This window comes from Physella acuta, unplaced genomic scaffold (genome assembly GCF_028476545.2).
Source record: "Physella acuta isolate Inbredline_101_S28 unplaced genomic scaffold, ASM2847654v3 ptg000155l, whole genome shotgun sequence".
In the NCBI taxonomy this organism is placed as follows: Eukaryota; Metazoa; Mollusca; class Gastropoda; family Physidae; genus Physella; species Physella acuta.
Genome location: NW_026731674.1, coordinates 824,205 through 835,454, shown reverse-complemented (window position 1 = coordinate 835,454; position 11,250 = coordinate 824,205). Strand labels below are relative to the sequence as shown.

Here is an 11,250-nt window from a genome sequence, read left to right as displayed (position 1 = left end):
CACAACTGACTGGAGCTGGTCGACACAACTGATGACTGGAGCTGGTCGACACAACTGAATGGAGCTGGTCGACACAACTGATGAATGGAGCTGGTCGACACAACTGATGAATGGAGCTGGTCGACACAACTGATGACTGGAGCTGGTCGACACAACTGAATGGAGCTGGTCGACACAACTGATGAATGGAGCTGGTCGACACAACTGATGAATGGAGCTGGTCGACACAACTGACTGGAGCTGGTCGACACAACTGTCTGGAGCTGGTCGACACAACTGATGAATGGAGCTGGTCGACACAACTGATGAATGGAGCTGGTCGACACAACTGATGACTGGAGCTGGTCGACACAACTGATGAATGGAGCTGGTCGACACAACTGATGAATGGAGCTGGTCGACACAACTGACTGGAGCTGGTCGACACAACTGATGAATGGAGCTGGTCGACACAACTGATGAATGGAGCTGGTCGACACAACTGAATGGAGCTGGTCGACACAACTGATGAATGGAGCTGGTCGACACAACTGACTGGAGCTGGTCGACACAACTGATGAATGGAGCTGGTCGACACAACTGACTGGAGCTGGTCGACACAACTGATGAATGGAGCTGGTCGACACAACTGACTGGAGCTGGTCGACACAACTGATGAATGGAGCTGCTCGACACAACTGATGAATGGAGCTGGTCGACACAACTGATGAATGGAGCTGGTCGACACAACTGATGACTGGAGCTGGTCGACACAACTGAATGGAGCTGGTCGACACAACTGATGAATGGAGCTGGTCGACACAACTGATGAATGGAGCTGGTCGACACAACTGATGACTGGAGCTGGTCGACACAACTGAATGGAGCTGGTCGACACAACTGATAAATGGAGCTGGTCGACACAACTGATGAATGGAGCTGGTCGACACAACTGATGACTGGAGCTGGTCGACACAACTGAATGGAGCTGGTCGACACAACTGATGAATGGAGCTGGTCGACACAACTGATGACTGGAGCTGGTCGACACAACTGATGAATGGAGCTGGTCGACACAACTGATGAATGGAGCTGGTCGACACAACTGATGAATGGAGCTGGTCGACACAACTGATGAATGGAGCTGGTCGACACAACTGATGACTGGAGCTGGTCGACACAACTGTCTGGAGCTGGTCGACACAACTGATGAATGGAGCTGGTCGACACAACTGATGAATGGAGCTGGTCGACACAACTGATGACTGGAGCTGGTCGACACAACTGATGACTGGAGCTGGTCGACACAACTGATGAATGGAGCTGGTCGACACAACTGATGAATGGAGCTGGTCGACACAACTGACTGGAGCTGGTCGACACAACTGACTGGAGCTGGTCGACACAACTGATGAATGGAGCTGGTCGACACAACTGATGACTGGAGCTGGTCGACACAACTGATGAATGGAGCTGGTCGACACAACTGATGACTGGAGCTGGTCGACACAACTGATGACTGGAGCTGGTCGACACAACTGATGAATGGAGCTGGTCGACACAACTGACTGGAGCTGGTCGACACAACTGACTGGAGCTGGTCGACACAACTGATGAATGGAGCTGGTCGACACAACTGATGAATGGAGCTGGTCGACACAACTGATGAATGGAGCTGGTCGACACAACTGACTGGAGCTGGTCGACACAACTGATGAATGGAGCTGGTCGACACAACTGATGAATGGAGCTGGTCGACACAACTGATGAATGGAGCTGGTCGACACAACTGATGACTGGAGCTGGTCGACACAACTGATGACTGGAGCTGGTCGACACAACTGATGAATGGAGCTGGTCGACACAACTGATGAATGGAGCTGGTCGACACAACTGATGAATGGAGCTGGTCGACACAACTGAATGGAGCTGGTCGACACAACTGATGAATGGAGCTGGTCGACACAACTGACTGGAGCTGGTCGACACAACTGATGAATGGAGCTGGTCGACACAACTGACTGGAGCTGGTCGACACAACTGATGAATGGAGCTGGTCGACACAACTGATGAATGGAGCTGGTCGACACAACTGACTGGAGCTGGTCGACACAACTGATGACTGGAGCTGGTCGACACAACTGACGAATGGAGCTGGTCGACACAACTGAATGGAGCTGGTCGACACAACTGATGAATGGAGCTGGTCGACACAACTGATGAATGGAGCTGGTCGACACAACTGATGAATGGAGCTGGTCGACACAACTGATGACTGGAGCTGGTCGACACAACTGATGACTGGAGCTGGTCGACACAACTGATGAATGGAGCTGGTCGACACAACTGATGAATGGAGCTGGTCGACACAACTGATGAATGGAGCTGGTCGACACAACTGAATGGAGCTGGTCGACACAACTGATGACTGGAGCTGGTCGACACAACTGACTGGAGCTGGTCGACACAACTGATGAATGGAGCTGGTCGACACAACTGACTGGAGCTGGTCGACACAACTGATGAATGGAGCTGGTCGACACAACTGATGAATGGAGCTGGTCGACACAACTGACTGGAGCTGGTCGACACAACTGATGACTGGAGCTGGTCGACACAACTGACGAATGGAGCTGGTCGACACAACTGAATGGAGCTGGTCGACACAACTGATGAATGGAGCTGGTCGACACAACTGAATGGAGCTGGTCGACACAACTGATGAATGGAGCTGGTCGACACAACTGAATGGAGCTGGTCGACACAACTGATGAATGGAGCTGGTCGACACAACTGACTGGAGCTGGTCGACACAACTGATGACTGGAGCTGGTCGACACAACCGATGACTGGAGCTGGTCGACACAACTGATGAATGGAGCTGGTCGACACAACTGATGAATGGAGCTGGTCGACACAACTGACTGGAGCTGGTCGACACAACTGATGACTGGAGCTGGTCGACACAACTGATGACTGGAGCTGGTCGACACAACTGATGAATGGAGCTGGTCGACACAACTGATGAATGGAGCTGGTCGACACAACTGATGAATGGAGCTGGTCGACACAACTGATGAATGGAGCTGGTCGACACAACTGATGAATGGAGCTGGTCGACACAACTGATGAATGGAGCTGGTCGACACAACTGATGACTGGAGCTGGTCGACACAACTGATGACTGGAGCTGGTCGACACAACTGATGACTGGAGCTGGTCGACACAACTGATGACTGGAGCTGGTCGACACAACTGAATGGAGCTGGTCGACACAACTGAATGGAGCTGGTCGACACAACTGATGAATGGAGCTGGTCGACACAACTGATGACTGGAGCTGGTCGACACAACTGACTGGAGCTGGTCGACACAACTGATGAATGGAGCTGGTCGACACAACTGATGAATGGAGCTGGTCGACACAACTGACTGGAGCTGGTCGACACAACTGATGAATGGAGCTGGTCGACACAACTGATGACTGGAGCTGGTCGACACAACTGATGAATGGAGCTGGTCAACACAACTGATGAATGGAGCTGGTCGACACAACTGATGAATGGAGCTGGTCGACACAACTGACTGGAGCTGGTCGACACAACTGATGAATGGAGCTGGTCAACACAACTGATGAATGGAGCTGGTCGACACAACTGATGAATGGAGCTGGTCGACACAACTGACTGGAGCTGGTCGACACAACTGAATGGAGCTGGTCGACACAACTGATGAATGGAGCTGGTCGACACAACTGATGAATGGAGCTGGTCCTTCAACTTCACCACACTGAATAAAATGTGAAAATAATGAGCTGCTCTCTGATTCCTAAAATGTGGTCTAGCAGAGTTTCAAAAAGATATTTGACCTGTGATGTAAGACTGGAGATAAATTGTTGACCCTAATGCTTTATCACAATAGAGAACAGATTATGTTCCAAATGAATCTATACATTTATCAAACAGCTTTATGTCTAGACGGTAGAGCCTATAAAGTTCATTTGTTGGGGCAGCACTACTACTTTGGTTACCATTTGTTGGGGCAGCACTACTACTTTGGTTACCATTTGTTGGGGCAGCACTACTACTTTGGTTACCATTTGTTGGGGCAGCACTACTACTTTGGTTACCATTTGTTTGGCGCACCCCATTATATATATATATATATATATATATATATATATATATATATATATATATATATATATTGATTGATTGATTGATCGATCAATTAATTCATTCATTCATTTATTTATTTATTTATTTATTTAATTTGTGTGCGTCAGTCCGGACAAAATTTAATAATTACGATGTTTGTTTGTCGTTCCTTAAAACTTTACTCGACGCCAATTAAATTAAGATGCATTATCCTTTTAAAAAAATTATAAGTAATGTCAGGAAAAAAAAAGTAAACTCAAATGAGGGAAGTTTGTAGCGGGTGCTAATATGTTTAGGTCAGTATTTTTATGTTTTATCTTTGGAACAGTCTCTGCTATGATATAGTACATAGTTGGATTATAAGTTTGTTAGATTAAGGTCATATAATTGACATACAATAGCAAATTATTGTTCACATTGGAATACGATATGGGTATTTCGTTGACTGGTTGATTGTATAACGAAACAAGCTAGAGGAAACAAACTGGAATCCAAACGGACACAACAGCTCGAAGTCTTGGATTTCTCAGATGTGCGCTGCCTTCTCGCATACAGTAAACAACAAATTGAGAACTAATTGTACTGGTTGAAGAAGCCGTAATAACCGGTTTAACGATAGTGGCACCGCCCATAACGTTCTGATTAGAATCAGCAGCGATGAAATGCGTTTCAACATTCTAAGCCAATGTGGAATTCAAATGCATTGTCAAAAAAATTCAATCAAGATCTATATCTAAATATGATGCATCTTTTAGTGTATGGCTCGGAGCTAGGCTACAGACAGTGTAGAATGAAAAGGTGGTGGTTAGGGCACAATATGAGAAAGACAAAAAATAACATCACTATACAGGTGCTTGTGTGAAGTCTACGGGGAAAGAGGAAGAGAATGAGACCAAATAAGTCCTGAAGGAAATCGTTTGAAATAGAGAAGGAGGAGGCTGGATTATTAGGGTTCTATTTTTGTTACAAGTGAGTTGATGAAGTGTTGTCTACGCCTATGCCCCTTAAAAGGGGGAACGAATAAAAAGAAAATGAAACGAGCTTAGAATAGTGGGTTCCATCGAACCCAAGAGGTTCGGTGAGTTAGTCTCACAGGTTCGGCGGAGGTCATGTCATACAGCCGACTCATATGATTCAAGATAGGATTTTGTCAGTGTGGACGATACAGCTATTAAGAAGGGTTCGGTGATTGCGCATGTGAAACTGCTAGGGTTCGGTACCTCCAAAAAGTTAAGAACCACTCTTTTAGAATGTACTTTGTAGAAGGTGCAAGCTTTTTTGGTCTACTTTTGGTCGTGACTTTAAAACAATTTTGATAATAGAATATTACAGTTTTAAATTATCAGTTAGGTTGAACAAAGTGTTATGAAAAAAAGCAATAAAAAATTATCTATTCAGCACAACATGCTAATTTTCTTCTCTCTAAAATTTTTGGCAAAGAGTGTCGCCTTCTACCCACCCGCTCCGACCATCTATTTATTTAATTCTCTTCTGGGAGACGCTAGAAAACAAGCTGTAAGCGCGCTCCCTACCACCCCCAACCCTACATGGTCTGATGAGCTGTGGTTCACGCTAAATGTTTACAAGCAGAGCCTGGTTTAGTGACGACTATTAGGGGCAGATTATTTAGTTTGAAACGATTTTAAACGTAGGGGGGGGGGGGGGGGGTAACTAAGTGGAGTTTACTTTAACGGAGTGGGAGGGGGGGGGAAGAGGGGGGGGTTATCGTCCTTAACAAGCGCACCCCCCCCCCCCCCCCCCCCCCCCCACACCATCTTGGACGAAGTAGGTAGAGCGGGTTTTAAACGTAACTCTTTTTTTTAATGTTACACAATCGTTAAATTCGATTTTGTTACGGGGGCAGTATCACCCAGACAATGGAAAATTGACGAAAAATGTGTCAAAAAACCCTATTATACATACATACATTTTTTTACCATAATAGTAAATATCAAGGAGCTATAAAACAGCACATAAAGAAAGTCAATGTATGATGCAAACATTTTTATTACAAGCTTTTATTTAACTCACTTACTCGTCAGTCTAGATCGAAACGTAGGAGCGAAATTGCAGGCACTTTTACTTGACAGGCACTGTTCTTAATTTGTACGTAGGTCAAGACATGAAGACAATGCATCGTGACATTAAATATGACTTAATTGGCTGCCTAATTAATTTTTTATGAATTAATTAAAATCTGATGGGTACCTAACTCACTTTAGGGAAAGTAAAGGCGGCTGGACATAGTGCTGACCACACTATCTCTTCATATGCCGAGGTCACAGAAACAAGTGAACTCTACAAGAGACCCACGCTTCTTTGGAATGTGGGGGGGGGGATCGAACCCCGGCCGCCGCGGTGAGAGCGCGGAATCCTAACCACTAGACCACACGGGACAGCATCAGGCAAACGTCAGGACAGCATCAGGCAAACGTCAAGTCAGCATCAGGCAAACGGCAGGACAGCATCAGGCAAACGGCAGGACAGCATCTGGCAAACGGCAGGACAGCATCAGGCAAACGGCAGGACAGCATCAGAACGACTTGTGTTTACGTTCACTACTTTTATTCGGTCTCACATATTCACATTACAGAGTAGCCCTCACCCTAACCGCTACCAACTGACCCGCTGACCTCCCACAATCGTTCACTCGCCCTTTTATACCTGCCTTCGACCTTGGGATTACAATACATAACACACCGGGGTTATTACACAGTAGGGTGAACTCAACTCACACACGCACTCCCCCCTAAGTTCGAGACTATTCTACCTCAAATGACCCGTACCACGCCTACTGACTTGAACCCGGATTCGAATTCGAGACTTACGGGTTAGCAGTCCAACTCTCTACCGCTAGATCACTCCGTCCCATCATTGCTATTAAAACGTTTTTTATTATTTTTTTCAGTACTTTAAATGTTTTAAATTTACAATAGAGTTGCATGACTAAAATCCATGCGCGTGTATAATAGCGCGGAATAGTTTGATGAAACAGCCTACTAATTTGGACAAAATTTTAATTAATTCATAAAAAAATTAATCAGGCGATTAATTAAGTCAAATTGAATGTCATGATGCATTGTCTTCATGTCTTGACCCACGTACCAATTACGAACCGTATCTGTCAGTTAGAAGTGCCTGCAATTTAGCTCGGGCGTTTCGATCTAGACAGACTGACGACGAAGTGAGTTAAATAAAAGCTTGTAAAAAGTAACGTCGTTTAAATTAAATGACCCCTATTAGTAAAACTAGTAATGACACGGTGTAGAAGAAGATAATATATTTTACTCAGATAACTGACCAGTAGCGTAGCGAGGGGGGGGGGGGCATATGTCCCAGGGCGCCGACCTTAGGGGGCGCCTAAATGGGTTGGAAAAATAAAAATGAAAGCTTGAGGGGGTGCAAATCGAAAGTTTGAGGGGGGGGGGGGGATGGTGCAAATCGAAAGTTTGAGGGTGGGGGGGTGCAAATCGAAAATTTGAGGGGGGTGCAAATCGAAAATTTGAGGGGGGTGCAAATCGAAAAGGGTCGCTACGCCTCTGTAATGACAGTTGTCTTCAGACTTGTTGACATCTTTTATTTACAGCTAAAATTGAAAGTTAAAAATAGTAATTGTAATTTCTGAAATCCTTGGGCGGAAATGGCGGCCTGCGCTGTTATAAAAAGCCGGCTGGCTCGGTAATGGGATTTCTTTCTCATTTATTTCAAATTCAATATGTTCACAGTTTTGTGCCCCAAAGGTCACAGTTGTGTGTTTAATGGGGTTCAAAGTTCATAGATTTGTGTTTAAAGAGGTTCAAAGTTCACAGATTTGTGTTTAAAGAGGTTCAAAGTTCACAGATTTGTGTTTAAAGAGGTTCAAAGGTCACAATGTTATACTTGCCCCTGCTACATGCACAATTACGTCACGTACACCACTTCAGCCATCAGTACACAATTACGTCATCCGAAATTCAGTACACGTAATAAGTGTACAACATTTGACACACAGAACGTACCTATAGTTTTAGGCGGAGCTACGATGTATGTGTGGGTGGGTGGGGGGGGGGGGCGTGTTTAAGTTGGTGAATGGCCTTTGACTATGATTCCTCAGCTTTCCGAAATGACATATTGTAAACACTTTATAGGAGTTAATTACTTTGTTATAAACCGCTGTACAGTAAGAAAACTGAAAATATTGTTTAGTACGAATAATTAAAAAAGTATTAGAAATTATTTTATGAGACTAGTTTGGTGAGTTTATAGGACAACAATTTTAATTCCACATGTTGGCCTACAGGTCAAAGGTCAGTGTGAGTCACGTGATCAAAGCTATCATTTCGTTCCTGCAAAGACGCCCGAGAATTCTTTTCCAAATTGCTTAAATAATCGACTTGTGTGTGTGTGTGTGTGTGAATGACGTCCCGCTCACATCCCTTGTGTGTGTGTGTGAACGACGTCCCGCTCACATCCCTTGTGTGTGTGTGTGAATGACGTCCCGCTCACATCCCTTGTGTGTGTGTGTGAATGACGTCCCGCTCACATCCCGTCTAGTCGTTCAAGCTGCCCACGTTGCCCATTGATCAACTGCCTAATCGTGCCTCGATGGAACAACTGGCGCTGTGACAGAGATTTTACTTTTACGCTTTTTACTTTCTCGTATACGAAATATAGAGAAAGTATTGTAATCGTGCAAAAAAAAAAAAGAGATTTTTGCAAATCTCGTAGTTTTACACCTCCTTGAGTCGGAAAAATTTAGTTTTGCGATCTTGTCTGTGTGTGTGTGTCTGTCTGTCTGTAAACACGATAACTTGAGTACTGTTACAGCTAGGTTGATGAAATTCATATAGGTGTCGTCCATACATGACGTCACGTTTTTTTTGAGGATTTTTACCTCCCCCTCCCCCCCGTCACACGTCGTCACATAAAAGCCAGACCCCCCCCCACTAAAATGACGTCACACCTCAGCCTACAACCCCCCTCAAAATTGCAGTTGAATTTTTTAAAACATCGATATTTTTCTAAAATCTTGTATGAACTCAGTCAATTCCTATTACAATTTATTACAACAGTTATCTAAAACGCGAAATAACGTCTAAAATTCGTTTTCTAACCTTGCTTTTTTTATAATGCAAAAGTGTGACGTCGCACCATCTGACCCCCCCCCCCTCCCCCTCATCACACACCGTCACAAAATTACGGACCCCCCACCCTACCCCTACAAGTCTGACGTCGTTTATGGACGACCCCCATAAAAGTATAATATCAAATTTGTAGTTCTATATCAACTTTTCAGCGATTTCCGTAATTGTAAGTAGAACTTATTTATTCTATTTTCAATTTTTCAAAAGCCTATAATTTGAGTACTGTTTCAGATAGATGAAGATGGACGAAATTTCACAAGTAAGTAAAATATCTACTTTTCTGCATTCTGTCACATTTTGAGTAATTCCCGTGGACCGGAAGTAGTAATTTACGCTATTTCCGATTTCTAAAAAAAAAAACGCATGTGAATTTATAAAGTACAAATAATATTGCGCACTATTATACACATTGTTGGGAGTTCACTTGGTGCGCAATTCTTTTCTTTTTTTCTACGACATTCTATTCTATTTTAAAAAGTGTAAGTAATTAAAAATGGATTTTAAATCATTTCTATATCCCGAGTTGTCATCCACCGCAGTGTTATATATGAATATTAAAGAAAATTTAGGGGAGATCACTACGGTTCATTTTTTTTCATTACTTTAAATTTTAAAAATTTAAAATAGAATTGTATAACTAAGAAGTATGAAAAGTGATAACGCATGTATAATAGTTGAATGAGACTGCCTACTTATTTGGACAGAATTTTAATTAATTCATAATAGAATTAATTAGGTATCCAATTAAGTAAGTCAAATTTAATGTCAGATTGTGTTTGTCTTCATGTCTTGACCCACGTGCCAACTTGAATCGAATCTATCAGTTAGAAGTGCCCGAAATTTCGCTCGGGCGTTTCGATCCAGATATACTGACGACAGAGACAGTGAGTGCAATAAACGCTTGTAAAATTTGGGGTTATCTATTTGTTTAGGTGCGTAAAATCGGCAGAGGCTAGTAAAATGAAAAAATTAGCCTCATTTTTAAGACGATATACAAGTATAGATTTAATTGTGATATATTTGTGTCAACTATAATATATAACTGGGTAAAATCACGATATATACTGTACAGCAGTAAACAAAACAGTAAAACCATGGCGTAATCCAGGGGTTCCCAACCTTTTTTTTTTACTCTAGAGCACATTCTAAAATATTGGTAGGGAGGCGGGCACCACCTATTTTAAATCATCGACAAACTCCTTCCAGAGGCGTAGCGAGCCTTCCCGGCACCCGGGGACAAAACTTTCTATTTGCACCCCCCCCCCCCCCCCCCCCCTCAAACTTTCTGTTTGCACCCCCACCCCCTCAAACTTTCGATTTGCACCCCCCTTCAACCTTTCAATAATGTTTATGAAAAAAATCTGTCTCTGTCGAATAGTGAGAGGCGGGCACTTACGAATCGTTCGGCAGGCACAGGGTTGAGAACCCCTGGCGTAGTCTGTCGAGCCGTTCCGGAAACCACCGGAAATACTGTAAACCATCATTTATTTGCCGCCATATTATTTTTAATACATAATGTTTAAAAATGTGCAAGGATTGATTTTAGTTGCATTTTAAATACTATTTTGCTAATTATTTTGCATTTCTAATTATTTTAAGTGTATGTGCTAATTACTGCTGCTACTAAACATTGTTCTATTTCTTCTTACTACTTTAACTTTAGTAAATCTAATCGTCTTATTTTACTAACAGAACTAGAGCTAGTTGTCGCAAATCTTCTGCAGGTTTTTCTGTCTCTTAAAAAAAAAAACATTAATTAGAATCTACTACACTCGACTTTATTAATAATATTTAGATTTACTTATTGTTGCTAATTTTGGTAAAACCTTAGTTTAGCGTAGGAAATTATTGGGTAATGTTTGTAGAGATTCGGTAACTAAAGTTGACAATTGAAATAAAAATAAAGTGAAAGTCGATTGTAGTAAATAAATGTTTTAATAAATAGTTTAAGTTTAATCGACTAAAGGAAACAGGTATAAATATAATAGTAG

The 11,250-nt window shown here is 43.1% G+C and overlaps 1 protein-coding gene across 1 annotated transcript in view; it reads left to right on the top strand.

Moving 5' to 3' along the window:
- Positions 1–11,130: 11,130 nt before the first annotated feature.
- LOC131935697 (ribosome quality control complex subunit NEMF) overlaps positions 11,131–11,250 on the top strand; it is an 82,912-nt gene continuing 82,792 nt past the window's right edge. The window contains exon 1 of the mRNA XM_059292240.1: positions 11,131–11,232. The gene's annotated coding sequence lies outside the window, so the exon portion shown is untranslated. The remainder of the gene's footprint in view (positions 11,233–11,250) is intronic.